Below are 19,165 nucleotides of genomic sequence, written 5' to 3' on the forward strand. Positions count from 1 at the left end.
TGGGAGCAACATGGCTCCATGGACTGATGTTTGTCTTCCCAAAGTTGTAGTCCTCAGATAGATATTTCTAACAAGGAATTGTGTGCGTCAAACGAAGATCATATGCCAAAGTTACGACCCCAGGAAGTTGATGTACCAATTTACCCAAAACGGGGCCCATAGTTTGGTACTTCATCTTCTAGGGTTATGTTTATGGATGTTTAGGGTTTTCCATTGTTTCTGAACAATAAATATGCCTTCGAGCCTCATTGTAAGGCAAATCAGAGGCATGTAGCCACCACATCTCTTCTCAGAGATAAGCTACCATCGCCCTAGCTAGTTTATTCTATTTCTGTTTGTAAGCATATTACAGTATTTTACAGTAATGAAATGAAGTATTACTTCTGTTGCATCTCTGTATATATGGTTATATCTGTAATTTGTTGTGTTCCTATTTAAATCTGAATCAATATTATAGTGAATGAAGGTGTAGAATCTAAATCGAATGCATCTAATAATTGAGCATATTGAGAGAGTAGTGAATGGATCGTTTAGTGAGAGAATAGATTATTCATTATGAATGTATGAAAGAGAATCCTTTTTTATAAATTTGAAAATTATATGAAAGAGGGATCAGAAGGGATGTGTCGGTAGGTGCTTGTACAACAGGAAGTTGGAGCTTCCTTTCAATTTGTGTTGATAAACAAGGAGTTGGTGCTTCCTTTAAATTAGCTCCTGACAAATCAACATTCCAAAAAATTGGTGCTTGCCGAGAGAAAGAAGATTGAATCCTTTTGTAGGTTGTAGACTACATAAAATTGCTGTAATTTGAAGTTGGAGCTTTATTTTACATCATAATCAAAAACAATTTTTGGTTCTCCTAGTTGGGTTTCCACATTAACATTATGTGTCCAAAATTTATGAGATTGGTGTGTTATTGTTAATTATTGTTTTCTAAGTATTTTACTTTGAGTAAGGAATTTTTTAAATTGTTAAAATATTGATTCACCACCCCCCCCCCCCCCCCCACCGCAACCTTATCAATGTTTTCCTCATTTCTAACAATTGGTATCATATTAAGTTCCTTCAAGAACAATATAATAACTAGAAGGAAGATCAGGGGCAATGTCTAACCAGGATGGAGGTTACACCAAGAAGGAATCCTATGTTCATTGGAACAACTATGCATTCTAGAAAATAAGAATAAATACTTACTTATAGCCTCTTGGTGCAGATGTTTGGGACACAGTATAAGATGGCTATGAAAAGCCACGAGTTATAATTACTAGATATCATAAGCTTGAGTTCACCTATAATTCTAAGGAAATAAATGCACTTCTTTCTAGACTACCTGAATCGGAATTGTTCAAAGTTATGGAGTTCACCACTACCAAGGAAATATGGGACAAAATGAGTAGTTGTTATGAAGGGAGAAATAAAGTGAAGAAGGTTAAACTTCAAGGCTACAAAATGTAGTTTGAGTCCCTAAAGATGCATGACGATGAGGAAATAGTTAAATTATTCTTTTGAGTGGATTAAGTAGTCAATACAACAAGAGGACTTGATGGAGAATTGGTTGACATAGATGTAGTTCAAAAAATGCTAAGGTCACTCCCTGAAAGATTCAATCCCAAGGTGTCAACGATTGAGGAAATGACGGATCTCAACACTCTAACATTGGATCAATTGCTTGGAACATTGACTGCCTATGAAATGAGGATTGAAAATGGAAGAACTAAAATAAGGGAGGAAACCTTCAAAGTAGACAAAAATCCCAAAGAAGATCAAGATGACTCTTGTTTTGATCAGATGAAGAGGTGGAAAATTTGTCATAAAATTGAAGAGAGGACTAAGTAAATATAAAGGTAAGTTTCCTTTAAAATGTCTTAATTGTGTTAAATTAGGTCATTATTCTTCTAAGTTTCCACAAAAAAAAAACAAGAATTAACATGAATAAAAGGATGAGTATAGAAAAATACAGAAGGATAAGAATATTAAAAAGAATAGTTTATATACTCAATATGATAGTAGTTCCTCAGAAGATGAAGATGTACAATTCTCTGATGAGGAAAAATCTAAGGAGAGTATAAAGGATATCATGATCATTCCTTTAGACACTCTAGAAGAAAAACATGCAAAATTTGATGAAGAAGTAGCCGAAGTAGACTTGGAAGGTGAATTCATTATGTGCTTTAGAAGAAATTTAGAGGCTAAGGAAAAAGAATCGGATGCAAAAATAGATTTTGGAAAAATTTGAAAAGGAAAAAGGTAACCATGGAAGTTTTGCGCCTCTTCTTGTAAAAATTGAGGAATGAAAATTGAAGATACTTTGTTGGATAAGATGAAAGAAAAATACAAGGCATGTGAAAATAGTGAGGAGGTTGTCACTCTTAAAAAATAGTTAGACAAAACTAAGGCACAACTAATTCTAAATCAGAAATTTATGAAAGAGACTAGCAAATTGGATTAAATTTTGAATGTTCAAATATCCCCTCTTATCAAGACATGTTTGGGCTATGAAGGAGAGTCAAGTTCAACAACAATTAAAGGAAAGGAATCCATCAACTTTGTTGAAGCAGTCAAGGGACTAGACTATGGTACAAATCAAAAACCTGAGAAAAAATAGCAGGAGCAGCAAAGAACAAAGGAAGACATGAAGATAAAGATAAATCCAAATAAACAACAAGATAGCCAGAGAGTTCATCAAATAAATGGTGTTCCTCCAAAGGAGAAGACAGCAACAATACAATAGGAAAATTGTTGTCGGGCATGAAAGTATTTTTCCTAGCTATTTCTTTACATGCACGAACAATGGGCATAAAGCTGCAACTTTTAGAGTAAATTTAAGATATAGGCAATTCAGAAATAAAAGAAATATATTATATTAGTTAAACAATAGATTTGCCAAGATAAAGAGAAATATGCCCACGAACAACAATTTGTTTTCTCCATTATCTAACATGTTGGAATGTTTAATTGTCATAACTATAGGCATAATGTGGTTGAATGTAGAATCAAAAGATTTATACCAGCTTCTAAGAACAAGTAAGAAAAAGGAAAACACAAGTTCTAGCAGTAGAAAAATGAAGAAAGTAGTGGAAAATGTGGCATTGTGTTGTATGCACAAAATTAGGGCAGCCATTGGTATGTAGATAGTGGGTGTTCAAAGCATATGATAGGTGATAAGAATAAATTCCTATTACTAAAATAAGAAAACAAAGGTAATGTCATTTTTGGAAATGATGTTCCAAGTAAAATCATGGAAAAAAACATTATTAGTCTAGTAAATGGTGTTGAAAAGTAACTAGGTTCGATATTCATAATGACATGTGTAATTGTGATTTTATGTAATTAATGAAAAGAAGAAAAATAAAATTATTATTATGCCTGTCTCATTGGTTTCATGAGAAAGGAATTTATTTTTAGTGATGGCTCCCATTGAGAGCCTTTAGTATCTGTCATAAAAATCAATTTGAGTCTTTGTCATGTACGAAGTACCCTTCTTGAGTACTCTGCATTTTATATGAGTCATTAGATAAGTATAAATAGCCCTCCAAGGCCAAGCAAAGTATCCTCCTCATGTCAGCTTCAAAAAGAATAATGTAAATTCCCAAAAGGACATGTCGGGTCACATACACTCATGCCGGCTCATATAGAGGGGAAAACGACTATTTGTAGGCAACCCAAACTCATTTCAGAAGGAATATTTTGATGAAGTTTTATGTGATGGTCTGCAGTGGACAGAAGTGTGACAAAGGGAGCTAGAAACCTCTAATAGAGAGTGAGGTTCTTAGGGTACTTTGTGGGACTGTATTAAGGGTAGAAAACACATATCCATACTAGAAGTATGTTACAACCATAAGGACGAACAGAATTATGTTACTAGAAGTTTGTTATAGCAGTAAGGATGAAGTTTGTTGCAGCAGTAGGGAGCTGAAGTGGAAGAAGGGAAAAATTTAATATATTGCAGCAGTGAAGGCCGAGGAGAGGAGAAGTTTGTTTTAGTAGTGGATAATTCCTCCTAGGGATATGAAGTGGAATAAGGTCGAAAGTCTAAAACAAGTCAAGATTGTAGAAGATGTCGAGAAAGAGGAAGGAGCAGAAGGTTGACTATCGTTGACTAAGGATCTTGTGTCTTGGCCTTGGAGTGGAAAATAGGTCAAATTTCTTGGTCTTGGTATTCATCAATTGGAATATCTATAAGAAGAATAATTTGTTAAAATTTTCCTCTCTCAAAGTGAGAGGTTTTGGACCTAGCTGATAGCCTATATTTTGTGTCTCATGTCTCTTTATGGTTTATGCATTGGTAATTGTTTGATCAATATTAACACTAATGACCTAAGTAAAATAAGAACATAATATAAAGAAGTAAAAAGTACTCACAAGCAGTTACTAATACAAGAGAAATCACATAATTACAATGCCCTATATTTCTCAACAAATGGAAGAGGTAAAGTGAAAAATGTTTTATTTGTTGAAGGTTTGAAACACAATTTGTTGAGTGTTTCTTAGATGCATGATCAGGGATGTGATTTTCTTTTCCATTCTAAAGGATGTGAAATTAAATCAATAGACACAAATGAAGTGGAAATTGAAGTTGTTGTAATAGACAGTAATGTTTATGTTCTAAGCTAAAAGCATGATAAATTTTGTTTTATAAACTATGATGAAATTTTGTTGTGGCACAAAAGGCTAGGACACCTCAACTTCAACAAGATTTTGAAGTTGAGAAAAAAGCAAGTTGTAAGGAACTTTCCAAATATCTATAAGCTAGAAAATAAAATTTGCAAGTTGTACCATATTGGTAAGAAAATTCAAGTACCTTTTAGGATAAAATAAAACTTTTTCACCAAGTCGTCACAACTAGTCCACATGGACTTATGTGGTCCTGCAAAAACTCCGACTCCAAATGGTAAGCTATATTTTATGTTGATTATTGATGATTACAACAAGTTGATTTGGGTGGCATTCTTAAGAGAAAAGTCATAAGCTTTTGCAAAGTTTAAAGTCTTTAAAGTTATGGCTAAAATTGAAATTGCCTACAAAATAAAGTGTATAATATCTGAAAATGGTGGAGAGTTTACCTCTAAATAATTTTACGATTACTATAAGGAGCGTGGCATAAAAGGGAAATTCACCATTGCAAAAACTCCACAACATAATGGTGTAGCTGAAAGAGCCAATAGGTCAGTATAGCAGTTGGAAAGAGCAATGATGGATGAGATAAGTATACCACATTAATGTTTTGGGATAAAATTATTCATATAGTAGTAGTTATTTTGAATAAAAACCTCTTATGGACAAATAGTGACAAAATCCCCTGCAAAGTGTGGTATCAAAAGCCAACAATAGTCAAGTACTTCAAAGTCTTTGGCAACAAGTGCCACATTTCTTGATGTCAGAGCAGATGAAGGCATGTTTCTTGGGTATTCACATAATAGAAAGGGTTATAGGTGTTATAACAAAAACGAAAGGAAAATAGTTGACAACATTGATGTGAGAATGAATGAGTCTACTCCTTTCAAAGCCAAGCAACCATCAAATATCAGCTCAATGGAACAAGCCAACCATGAAGATGGTGATTAACAATTTGAGGAAGAATTCAATGAAGATGCAAAAATTCCCTAACCAAAATATCCCTCAAGATATGTTCAAAGGTGTCATCCTTCTAATTAGATTGTAGGAGATTAGGCTGCGAGAGTGCAAACTAGAAGAAGAGTGACGAATCCCCCTAATCAAGCACATATTGCTACGATGTCCATGGTTTAACCAAAATATTTTTCTTAGAACAGACAAGATGAAAAATGGATAAAGCTATCAATGAAGAGTTAGATCAAATTGAGAAGAATCAAACTTGGGAATTGGTACCAATACTAGCAGAAAAAATTTCATTGGTACAAAATGGGTCTCGAGGAATAAATTAAATGAATATGGAAAAGTGGTGAGGCATAAGGCCAAATTAGTATCCAAAGGTTATGCTCAAGTTGAAGGATTAGATTTTGATGAAACCTTTACTCATGCAGCCATACTAGATACTATCATATTGTTTTCAACATTTTCCAGCCACAAAAAGTAAAATATATATCAAATGGATGTAAAATCATCCTTCTTGAACATTGAGATTGAAGAAGAAGTTTTCATTGAGCAACCTAAAGGTTTTCGACTGTCAAGAAATTCTTATCATGTATGCAGGTTGAAAAAGGAATTATATGGTCTTAAACAAGCACCTAGGGCATGGTATTCCATATTAGATAAATATTTTCTATGGTGTTGACTCAAAAGAGGAGCAAAAGACAACAACTTATATATGAAATCGGAAAAAGAAAATATTGTGATTGTTGTTGCTTATGTTGACGATAATATTTTTGGTAGTGATGTAGATGAACTGTCAAAATTTTGTAGTTTATATGAAGGCTGAATTTGAAATATCCATGCTTGGAGAATTTTCATACTTCCTTGGTTTATAGATTACACAATCAGTAAAAGGAATATGCATCTCTCAAGGAAAGTACCTCAAAGAAGTACTCAAGAAATCTGGAATAGAAGAATGCCCACTTGTCACTACTCTAGTGGTCACTAGATAAAAGCTAGGAAAAAATGATGATTCACCTGAGGTAGATCAAATAATGTATATGTCAATAATTGGCAACCTCTTACATTTAATAGCTACAAGACCAAATATTATGCAAGTTTTTGGTGTTGTTGGCATATTTCAATCAGCCCCAAACAAAGTCATCTCATAACAGCAAAAATAATACTCATATATTTGAGAGCTACAATGGAATATGGATTATGGCATCCATGAGGTAAAAACTTATCATTAACAACATATACATATATAGATTGGGTAGAAAATTTAGATGATAGGAAAATCACAAGTAGAGGTGCTTGCATTTTTAGAGAAATTATAATGGCTTGGTTGAGCAAGTAGAGTACATTGCAGTGGCATCTAGATGCACTCATATTTTTTAGATGAAGAAAACCCTGCAGGATATGAAGGTAACTTATACAAATCCTATTCCCATTATCTATGATAACACAAGTACTATCAACATATATAAAATTATTATTTAGGATTCAAATACCAAGCATATTCCCATAAATCTAAGTCAAATGATTCGGGTTCTAGTTTGAGTTCGATATTGTTTTCAAATGTTGAAAACAATATGATAGTATCTAGTATGGCTACATTGTTATTATCCTTAATGTGTCTTTCAAAAAATTCAAACTTAAACTTACCCAAGTGGCCCTTTGCAGGGTTACGCATGGCTGAAAGATTAGCAAGATAGCATGGCATGGTTGGCACATCATTATGTCGGGGAGGTTTCAGGTCAAATTTTTTTATGGAGAATGTCACAGTTGAAAGAAGGTGCAGGATAAAATTAATTCCATCAAAAGACATGAAGATTTACATCCTGCAATGGAATTTCAAATTGAAGTACAGAGATGGAGTTTACCACAGTTGACAGACTTTAGGAGACGGGAAGTGGTCCATCACTTGTTTCCAAATTTCCTAGCATGCTGCAGAAATATGGCTTGACTGTTATAACGTGAACGAGTTGTTGGAGGGTGTGACGTGATCCAAATTTGGCATTATGAGCACCTAAACATACAATTAAGGGCATAGAATGTTTTTTATGTAAGTTTAAGTTCTCTCCACACTTTATTTGTGGAACCCAACACTGAGTCTCATGCTAAAAAGAGCTGGAGATAAGGGCACAACACTAGTTATAAATTTGTCCTTCTAAGTTGAAGTAAAATTGGTGTTCTAGCACCAAATTAAAACTGACTGGAAATAGAATTAGTGCAAAGAAAAAAGGTTAGATTGGTGATTTTAAACAGAACAATATAGTTAAACTAAGAATAATTCTTCGTGGTGAAATATAAGAGAATGACTAGTTCAATTTTAAGAAAACCAGCAGTATGAACATTAGTTACTTCCAGAAAAGAAGTGACGTAAAATTGATTGTTAAACCCAAAATTAACAAATCAGTTTAATATAGAAGTTGCTCTAAATTTATATAAATAACAACAATATTGCAGTGAATGAAGGTGTAGAATTTGAATATAAGGCATTTGAGAATTGAGTATTTTGAGAGAGAAATGAATGGGTGGTTTAGTGAGAAAGCAGAGAATTCATCTATGAATGTATGATAGAGTTTGAAAATAATATGAAAGAGGGATCAAAAGGGATATGCAGGTAGGTGCTTGAACAACAAGGAGTTGGAGTTTCCTTTAATTTGGCGTTGATAAACATGGAGTTGGTGCTTCCTTTAGGTTGGTGCTTGAAAAATCAACAAGTTGGTTCTTGCAGAGAGAAAGAAGCTTGAAAACTTTTGAAAGGTTGTAGCATACAAAAAATAGATGTAATTTAAAGTTGGAGCTTTATTTTGCATCATAATCAAAAATAATTTGTGGTTTACCCATTTGGGTTTCCACATTAATATCTTGCGTCTAAATTTTATGAGATTGGTGTGATATTATTTATTACTGTGTTGCTAAGTATTTTTACTTTGAGCAAGGAATTTTTGAAATTGTTAAATGACTGATTCACCTCCCCCCTCGATATTTTCCTAGTTTCTAACAACAGCTATGAGAACAGGGCGTCATTCGATAAAGTGCATCACCATGTGGGTCACCCATCATCATTGTTCCAAAGAAATATGGGACTTGGAAAATGGGTATAGATTACGGGGCATTGAACAAAATTATGCTCAAGAACAGGTACTCCCTTCCCATAATAGATCATATTTTGGATCAATTGCAGCAAGAAAAATATTTTACCAACTTGGAATTAAATTCTAGATATCACTAGGTTCGAGTCAAAGAAGAAGATACCTAGAATATTGTGTTCAAAACCAAGAAAGGTTTGCATGAGTGGTTAGTCATGTCATTTTACCTATGCAATGCACCAACTATGTTTATGTGGTTAATGAATTATGTATTGTGTGCTTTTATAGATTCATTTTTTATTTTCAAATAGGATGATATACCACCATACAATTATACCTAGGAGGATCACATCTCACATTTGATGCAGGTGTTTAATAAATTAAATAAGCATTGACTTCTAATCTCAATAAGTGTGAGTTTGAACAACAATCTTTGTTGTATCTTGGGTATGTGATAGGTGGAGGAGAGTGGAAGATAGATCCCACCAATATGGAGGCCATCATAAAGAAGTCAATGCTTACTAATATTCTTTGGTTAGGAGTTCCATTGGGGACACACAATACTTAAGGAAATTCATAGCCTCATTTTCAACAGCGACAACACCACTCCATGCCATAATAGCAAGTGGAAAGAGTTTCCAGCGGGGAAATGGTCAGCAGAGCGCCTTTAAGGAGCTAAAGAAGAAGATTATTCAAGCACCAGTTCTAGCATTACCAAACTTGCAACAACACTTCTAAGTGGATAAATATGTAAGTGGGTATATTATGGGAGCAGTCTTGATACAAGGAGGAAGGCTTGTATGCTACCATTCTGAAGTATTTCATGGGGAAGTTATTATCTACCCTACCTACAAAAAATCACTTTATGTCATGGTGCAAGTTGTGAAGAAGTGGAAACACTAATTGATGCGAAAGGAAATAGTAATCACATAGATCACCAGCCACTACAACACCTGTAGGCCCATAGTAAGCTACAACATACCAAGCATTACAAGTGAATGGGGATTTTACAACAATTTCCTTTCGTGATCAAGTATAATAAAGGCAGCACAAACAAGTTGGATGACATGTTTTCAAGGCCACCCACATCAAATATCATAGTTTTAGGTGACCATGATGCACATGGAGCCATTCACCCATCATGCATACAGAGAAGAATATTTAGAGGATGACGAATTCAAGGAGGTGTTTTAGCAATTATAGAGCTAGAGTCATGTGCATGATGGTGATAGAACTATTGAATACCATCTCTATGGAAAGTTATCGTTACAAGTTGGATAAGTTATGTGTTCCTAAAGGTGATAAATTATATATGATTAGGTAGACTCACACCTCCAAGGTTGCAAATAAATTTGGTGTAGGGAAAACAATGGCCAATTTGCATAGCTATGTGTATTGGCCCAATATGAAAGAACGGGTAGCTAGGTTCATAAGAGGATGCATGTTTCGTTTTACTAGAAAGAATAGTAATATTAAATAGGGTCTATATCATCCCTTACATGTACCCACTCATCCTTGAGAAATATTTTCCATGGAATTGGTGGGATGTTAACCAACAACCATGAAGGAGTGTGACTACACATTAATGGTAGTTGACAAGTTCAACAAGGTGTGTGTTATGATGCCCTATAAAAATTACCATCAGTGGGAAAGAAGAAATGAACTTATTCTATGGATAGGTTTGGATGCACTTTAGGATACCAAGTAGCACATTTCAGACAGGGACACAAGATTTCTTATTGCATTTTGGACTACATTGTAAGACAATATGGACAGAAAGGTAAAGAGGTATACATCATTCAATCCACAGAAAAATGGGTAGACATAAGTTGTCAACAATACTTTGGTCCAAATTTTGAGGGGTTACAATCATAATCATTTGAATACCTCGGAAAGAAATATAGTATATATATAATAATATTATAACAAAGCATTATGCACTTCTACTATAAGTCCCCATTTGAAACGTGTTTTGTGTATTTTCCACCACCACCTTTGGATGTTGCATATAATAAACAAGGAAGAGTGAGGGAGGATCTTATAGGAGATGCCTTGAGGGATGAAAAAATTGTTGATAAGATTAGGAAGGTCCATATATAGGTACAAGGAACATTCCAAAAATCATAGGAAACATATAAGGCCAAGAATGATCAACATAGAATAGAGAATCCCTTCAAGGTAGGAGACAGAGTATGGTTATAATTGAACAAGGATAGGCTAAGGGTTCTAGTAAAAAAATCAATGCTTTATGGTATGGTCCCTTTGAGATGCTAGAAAAGGTTGTAGATAACACATATAGGCTTATTTTATCCCCATACATGAAGATTTACTAGGTTGTGAATGTAGAGAATCTAAAACTCTATGAGCCTTCCATGCTATATCAAGAAGAGGAATAGTTACTACCTGTTGAAGCCTCGAAATTCATTGCAACAACATGGGGGATAACCACCCAGTTGGGGACTTGAATATCGTCCCTTATCTGTTTGGGTTGGTGGCTCCAACTAGATTTATGGGACTAGTTTCCCAATATTTAAAAATATGGTAGGATGGGGTATGCGTTTGATTATCAAAGTTGATTTAGTAGACGAGGGTGGTTTCAACAAAAAAAAAATCAAACTAACTATATTTACTATTTTCTGGGGCTTAAATCAATATTTGTGCAATCTAGATAAATGACTACCTTGAATGATAATGAAGATTATTCATACAAGAAGTATAAAACATTCATAAAATGACTATTTTGATTAAATAGTTAATCAAAATGGTTGACTAACAAACCTATTGCATCAAGTATCTAATAGGATGTTGCTTATCAAAATTAAAAAAGATGACAGCTCAGCTATAACTCAAAAGTGAAGGAATAACAGGTTGTATTAAAATATAATTGACAAACAATGGACATATAAAAGAAACATATTAATCATTCATAAAATAATCACTACGCAATGATAAAAGTACCCGATGCGAGATGATTGATCCATAGACAATAAGGTTGCAATCCATGTGTTTTCTCTAAGATTGATCACAGAAAAACAGAAGTGCATTTTTTCACAAACTTTCTCAGCTAAACTTTCACAGACTAGATATTCAAAATTAAAGAAAAACTTGAAAAAGTACAACAGTGTATGTTTTTTTAAAGAGTCTCAAATAAAATTGTCAAACCCCTTTCTAAATACATGACAGGGGTTTAAATATCAAAAAATATTACAAAAATAGCTGAGCACTAAATTTAGATGAGCGAAATGACTCTCCTTAAAATCAGTGCCAAAAATGGAAAACTAAAATTGATTTAAACTAAAAAATCTGATCATGATTGGTGTTGGCTCCTCATTTGTTTTGACTTCTCATAGATATCCATCATAGCCTAAACTCCTAGAGGCTACCTAATTCTTATCTTTACTTGCCCAACATAAATTGTATGTAATAGTGATTGTGTCATATGGATGATTGAATTGGTTAAACATCGTAGGGCCATCAATTGACTATGCGGTTTTACCAAATATGACCAATAAGCATCCCAATTCAAATTCAATAGTTGTCTAATCCATTGTTCTTTTGCTGCAATAATTTCGTGCCAAATTAACTGCAAATCATCAATCTCAGGCCGATTTCCTGGCGAACATCTTTGAATAAAATCGACATACCAAATATTATCATTAATCGTTTCTATTATATTGTTTGATGTTTCTCTTACACTTGAAACTACTCTTTCAGCCTATCTTAGTTGGATTTCCCAATCAGTGAAGAGAATTTCCTTGTGAGATTTTTTGACTTTTGGAAATTCTTTTGTATTTCCCTTTGAATTATCCTACCATGTGATCAAATTTGAAATTCTCTCATCTATTTCTTCAAAATTGATTTTAGCATCATTGAATTGACCCACTAATGCATCGACTTCTTGGCATAATGGACTAATCTCTATTAACTTCTTACAAAATATTGATTGTTGCTTTGATAGCAATGAATTGATTTCTAAAGCTTCTTTGATGAATTCATCCACTTTTGGGCAATCCTTTATTTGATCTGTAGTAAATCGTAGCTGTGCGATTTCAGTATATTTATCATTTAATTATACTTGGCTCTGAAGTCTTACGCTATCAAAACTCTATTGCATTTGTTCAAGCTGGGATTTAATATGTTCCTGTGTATTCTCCTTTTCTTTTGTGAGTTGATCTTCCAGCGACTTTATTCTTTCCTCTTTTTCTTTGATCAAATTCCTTACTTCTTCTTCTTTTTCAATTGTTGCAGAAGCATAAGCTCCTGCAAACTGAGATAATTTGGTCAAATTTTCAGATGAATCCATAGGTTTATCCTTCCAAACAACATCCATTGGTTCATTTCCTGGCAGGCTAATAGCAGCATGGTCAATTTTTCTCTTTTTCTTTTTCCTCTTCAGTACTGCTCGATGTTTGGGACAGTAAAAAATATCCAAAGGAATAATTTCCTACTCTTTCAAAACACTTTTTGAAGAAGGAAAAGTAGGAATTACTTCGATATCCTCTAAAGTAGTGAGGTCATTTTCTGAAGATTTCTCGGGATGTGTTGACCGTGCTAGACCCGCCAACATTCAAAGGATCACCCCGGTATGAAGTCCCAACTAGACCAAACACCGTTTGGTGTGGGAGTCCCATCTGGTATGATGGCCCGGTTTCTATTGTCTTAAGGATTTTCCTCAACTCTTGCTTGTCAGCATAGGAGAGTGATTCGCTTTGTCTTCGAGAAGTGAGGTTCACCTGCCTGGTGAGTGTAAGTGTACTTGTGTCAATGGTTCTTTCACTGTGAGGGGAAAAAGGTGAAGGTGAGTTCCAGGTTGAAAGGGATCAGTCCCAACTCGGCTAGGAACACACAACACAAAGGACATATACATCTTTCAGCGAAGCAGCCCACTCGGATGCGGCAGTCACAACATATAAGGTAATATAACATGTATAGCACTCACGGATTAGTCCAAGATGAGTGCAATGGTTCTTACAGCAAGGTTCATGTGAAAGGTATGTCTGATGTCCAGCAAAGCAGTTGACACAGACAGGACAGCATTAACAAAATATAAAGCACATTTCCATTAACAGATTATGGATTACAATAAATGAATCAGTTCAGATGTAGAACACATGGTTAAAGAAACATGCATTAAACATGTTAAAGATCAGTCTTACAGCAAATACAATAAATGTGTGAAAACGTGTCAGCCTATTGATAGGCTTCTGAATTAAGAGAAAGTTCCAAGACACATTGTTACACCATACATCACTAACCCCGTCAACAAGGAGTTGGAGCCACTACTTACTCCTCAAACAAAATATTACAAACTCTCTTGGCCATGTGAGAGGATCCGAGGTGAAAAGTCCTTTCATGTACAAATGAGGGGGTATTTATAGCCAAGGGTGAAACTGACCCATATGGTTGTTCAACTACCCTCATGACTGTTTGACTTCCATGACTTTCCAACTTACATGACTCTATGTTCAATAAGTGGGTCTCTTGGACTTCCATGTTACATCACATTGATTGACAACAAGCCCATAGTAGATATGTGGGAAACATGACTCATGACTTGACTCAACATGACTTGACATGACATTGCTGGTACATTCATGTTGCTGCTAGAGTGAATGTCGAGCTAGATTGCTCCTGAGTGATGATGTCTTCATGGTGTACCATAGATTGACCTCTGCATGGCGAAGTGCGTGGAGTCTTCGATGGTCCTTGGTTCACTTGATGAAGCTTTAGCATGTTGTACCTTGCTTTCAAGATGGAAGGCTTAACAGGCTCACTTGTTCGCAAAGGTGCGTGTTCATCACGTTCGTCCGCTTCGCATGCTTCACTCATTCATTCGTTGGTGAACCTGTCCATATACATGTGCTCCCTTCATTCATCCCGTTCGTCGCCTTCACATGTTTTTTGGTGTACCTGTACCTGCAGTCACTCATGATGAGACGACATCAAATCCAAAACCCCCTAGTCTACCATGACACATGATCATTCGAATGCAAGTGACCGGGAGAGGCAATAGGGTTGTGATGTCATATGATGGATCCAGGTAACTGCTCATGAAAACTACACAAGAGTCACTGAAAGATGGAGATAGGCAATCTGAGCCAATAGTGACAGACTGCAAGGTCTAACTCAGTTGGGAGGAAAAATTGCGCAACTTTTGGCAGGAACAATCCGGGCTACTGGAAGGCCAGGTAGGCATGCTCTACACATTTTCTAGAATGAATAGTCAGTAGGGGATAGATAGCCAATTTTTCACACTTTTCCAAAGGAACAGGTCGAGCTGCATGAGGGGTCAATAGGCAGGGATTGCGCAATTTTTCTGGGGAACTCCCAGTTGACTACTGGGGTCACTGGAAGCCAGATCTTTGCAATTCCCAAAGGGAACTTCCAGTTGGTTGCTGGATTCACTGGTAGACAGGCTTGCGTAATTCCCAGAGGGAGCTTCCAATTGGCTGCTCAGTCACTAGCAGCAGAAATTTTGCAATTCCTAGAGGGAACAGGGAGTCTGATGCTGGGAGCCGCTAGCTGGGAAAATTGCATTAAGGCCAGGAGGCTAACTTGCTAATCATCTCTATGCAATTTCAGGGCTGACCTAACTAATGGGCAGCAGGAGGCCTTCTCATGAGCACTATGCATTTTCTGAGATGAAATTCGGTCAACTGTCTGGGTGGCCAACATGAGTGTTGATTGAATTGCTTGCGAGAAGCACAGCTTGAAATAACTAGCTTGGTACTTCTGTGTTGTTCTAGTTGACAGTTGATCGAGTCGAAAACAGCATGATAGTCCGGTTGTCAGTGATGAGGTTGGTAGTTAGAACTTCAACACAAATGACTAAGTGCGTTAACAGTCGAAATATGCATAGATGATCATACGGACACACACTTGCATGACTTGACGATGAAACGACCAAACCATCCGAACATGCATGTTCGACATGACTGACCGACAGTGCAAGCGACAAGCGCGAAACTCGTGATTGATCATTCATGATCGGGACAATGCTTGTGTGACAGTGAATATGACTCCGTGTGTGAGTGCGACAGATGCCTTTGTGGCAAACACAACAAACACATACGAACCAAAGACTTCGAGCATATCTAGAAAATGGTCGCAAGCATGACTTAGACATCAACATGCAGAGACTTGAGTGCAATAAACAAGCAAGGTGAATGTAAAGACTCACACGAGTTCACGGAGTGAACCCGAGTGTGTGTAGTCATCAAGTGAAACTCTCCAAGGGAGGCTCCGAAATTGGTGCAGGCCAAAATTTTGGAGGGTGGTTATAGACGCTACAAAACTTGGTGACACTCTGCTAGAACTCCAGCTTCTCTATTTCAATTCATTGCTAGCACAGGGCCTTGGTCTTTCAGGAAGTATTGAATCGCTATGTAGGTTACTTCAGTTTCCCCACTTACCCCATGGACATACATGGTTCACCCTTTGCCAACTCAGTCAAACACAATTAAAAGTTCATCTTAGATCTCAGTGTTTCAAATTTGAGAAGGGTAGTTTAGTTCGCGAGTTGAAGATTTTCAGAGTATAAGTTTTCATCTCTGGTGTTGCTCTGATGCCGGCAGGCCTAAATAGTACCTCAGTGGAATCACACAGGAACACACACATTACTCCACTACCAGCGATCCTAGTCAGTACCGCGGTGGAGTTGCATGCTTTACCTCTTTGCGCAGGAAGCCTTTCTCTTCTTTCACCTTTGTATTTTTTTTAAGATAACTGTGCATAGGCACTTATTTATTTTTAGGGTGGAAGAGGGATCCCGACTTATTGAGGGTAGAAGAGGTTGTTCCTTGAGAGAAGCATGTAAGACCTCTGACATAGGTTTTCTCGTTTAGATTTTTGCCCTTCTCTGTTTCTACTAATTGGATTAGCTTCAACACACAGAGCAGAAGGCTGAGTACAGGCATGGGGCTTCCTAGTGTGGACACAAGTTTACGGTTAGACCAAAAATTACCTTACAGATGGTTCATATTTTCCATCAAGACTTCATCGGCTGAAGGTTGCAACCAATCATAGAGAAAATGGACACAAGACTATCCAAGTGATGCAGTGTCACAAGTCTCTTCAAATTTCAGCCACATACTCTATTCAAAAGCCAGAATGTAGTAGTTGGAAGCACTTATTTCCGAAAACAAAAATAGTAATATATCAAACAACCAAAATGCACGTGAAGCAAAATAGTAATCAGAAAAAAGCAAAGATAATAAGCAAAACAAACCAAATGAAACAACAAGTAGCAAGAAAACTATGTACATGGCACGGGTGCGGCCCGACCTATTGGAAATAATTCTTAAGGTCTTGGTCGTTGACAGGAAGGTTGTCAATCCTCCTGTCGAGTCATCACAAATGATACATGTATGGGCCAAGCTTCTCGTGAACTGTGTACGAGCTAATCCATAGGGAGTGGAACTTCGTATGTTTGCCTTTTTCTTCATGGGGTTTATCCCATTTCAGAACTAAGTCATCCACATCAAAGCTAGCTTTCCCTGCAGACTTCTTTTTGAACCACCTTTTGATATGGTTTTGGTGGAGTATGAATTTTTCTTTTGCTTTCATGCTTTCTTCTTGGATCTTATGGAGAGCATCCATCCTACATCAAACTAGCTGATAAGGCTTGCCTTGGGATTCCTGGGAAAGCTGAAGAGAAGGAAAGCAGATATTTTGAGGGAGGATGGCTTCTTTACCGTAGACCAAGAAGTATGGCAAGGTGTTTAGAGAGGGCTTAGGTGTTACATGGTCAGCCCATAGTGCATTCGTCAGGGTGGTATGCCAGTTACGTTGTTCAGAGAAAACGATCTTCTTGATTATATGGATGAGATTCTTATTTGTAGACTCTGCTAGACCGTTTCCTTGCGGATAGTAATTCGATGAATGCTTTAACACAATACCATTTTATAATGCAAATTCATAGAGTTTCAAAGACAAAAAATAAGTTGCATTATCAAAAAAAAGTGATATTGGAATGCCGAAGTGTGAGATGATATTCTGCTGGAGGAAGCTGATGACCTCTTGGTCATTCACTTGTTTCAGAGGAACTACCTTTATCCACCTCATAAAGTAGTCAATTGTTGTTAGGATATAGAGGTGTTGATTTGACAAATGAGGGAAAATTTCCCCAATAATGTCCAGGCCCCACTGTTGGAATGGTTCAGTCACTGCAACAGGGTGTAGTGGGGCTGCTGATCTTCATGTTCTGTTAGCGCACCATTGACAGACCGGGAATTTGCAGGCATAGGTATGCGCATCCTTGAATAATGTGGGCCAATAAAAACTAGCTCGCATAACCTTGTGTGTTATGGTATTCCTCGCAAAGTGACCCCCGGCGGTTCTGTCATGTAGATCTTGAAGTACCTTCTCTGATTCTTATGCCTCCAGAAACTTGAGTAGAACTCTATTAATGTGCTTTCTGTAAAGCACTCCATGCACCCACTAGTATGCTAAGGCTTTCAAACGTAATGTCCTCTTTTTTCTGATAGAAAAGTGAGAGGGTATGGTGCCATGCTCAAGGTAACGACGTATATCTGCGTGCCAAGAGGTTCCATTTTCTATGGGGGCTGCTCACCTTATTTTGCACATTTCAATCTCCTGCTCCCAACTGACAAGATCTTCTTCACTCTCTTGCGCATGTACTACTTCAGCTGCAAGCCTACAAAGCCCATGTCCTTTGATCATGTGTACTAGCTTGATTTCAAGATCATATTCTTGCAAACCTGTCATCCAGTTTGCACGTCATTCTCCCAACTCTTGTTGTACCAGCAATGTATGCACTGTTGGGTGGGGAACGAAGACAATGCAGTGGTTTTTCAGCAAGTAGGGCCTGAAGTGTTTCACCGCCTTGTAAACTACATAAGCTTGTTTGTCAATGGTGGGGTAGTTAAGTTCCAGTCCTTGCATGCTTGCACTCATGAAAGAGATGGGACGTTCATCATTAGCTTCGTCTTTCTGAGTGAGTACTGCGGCTAGCGAGTTGTCGGAAGTGAAGGTGTATGGCAGGAAATCCTTTTTGAAATCTGGGTTGTACAATGTGAGAACTTTGGCAATGGCTTGCTTAATATAGGCAAATTCATGCTTTTATTTCTTGCCCCAAGTGTACACTGCATCTTTCTTGATCATGTCCTGCATGGGCTTGACTATTTGTGCATAATCCGAGATGAATTTCTGGAGGAAGTTTATCTTTCCAAGAAGGACTGCATGGATTTCTTGTTGACCAGGTGAGGAATGTGTGTGATAGCTTAGACCCGGTCTAGATCCACCTTGATATCGCTCTTGGCAACAATGTGTCCAAGGAGGTTCCCCTCTGACATGGCAAATACACTCTTTTTGGGGTTCAAGAAAATCTTGTATCTTCGGCATTGCTCAAAAATTTTCTTAAGATGGCGTATGTGGTCTTCTCGTCTTCAGGAGAACACAGTCACATCATCGAGGTATACCACCATGATTTTCCCAATGATTCCATGAAAGGTGATGTCCATAGTGCACTAAAATGTTGTGCCTGCATTTACAAG

Source organism: Pinus tabuliformis, chromosome 8 (genome assembly GCF_031772625.1).
Source record: "Pinus tabuliformis cultivar Carrire ecotype Pingquan chromosome 8, CPIR1, whole genome shotgun sequence".
Lineage (NCBI taxonomy): Eukaryota > Viridiplantae > Streptophyta > Pinopsida > Pinales > Pinaceae > Pinus > Pinus tabuliformis.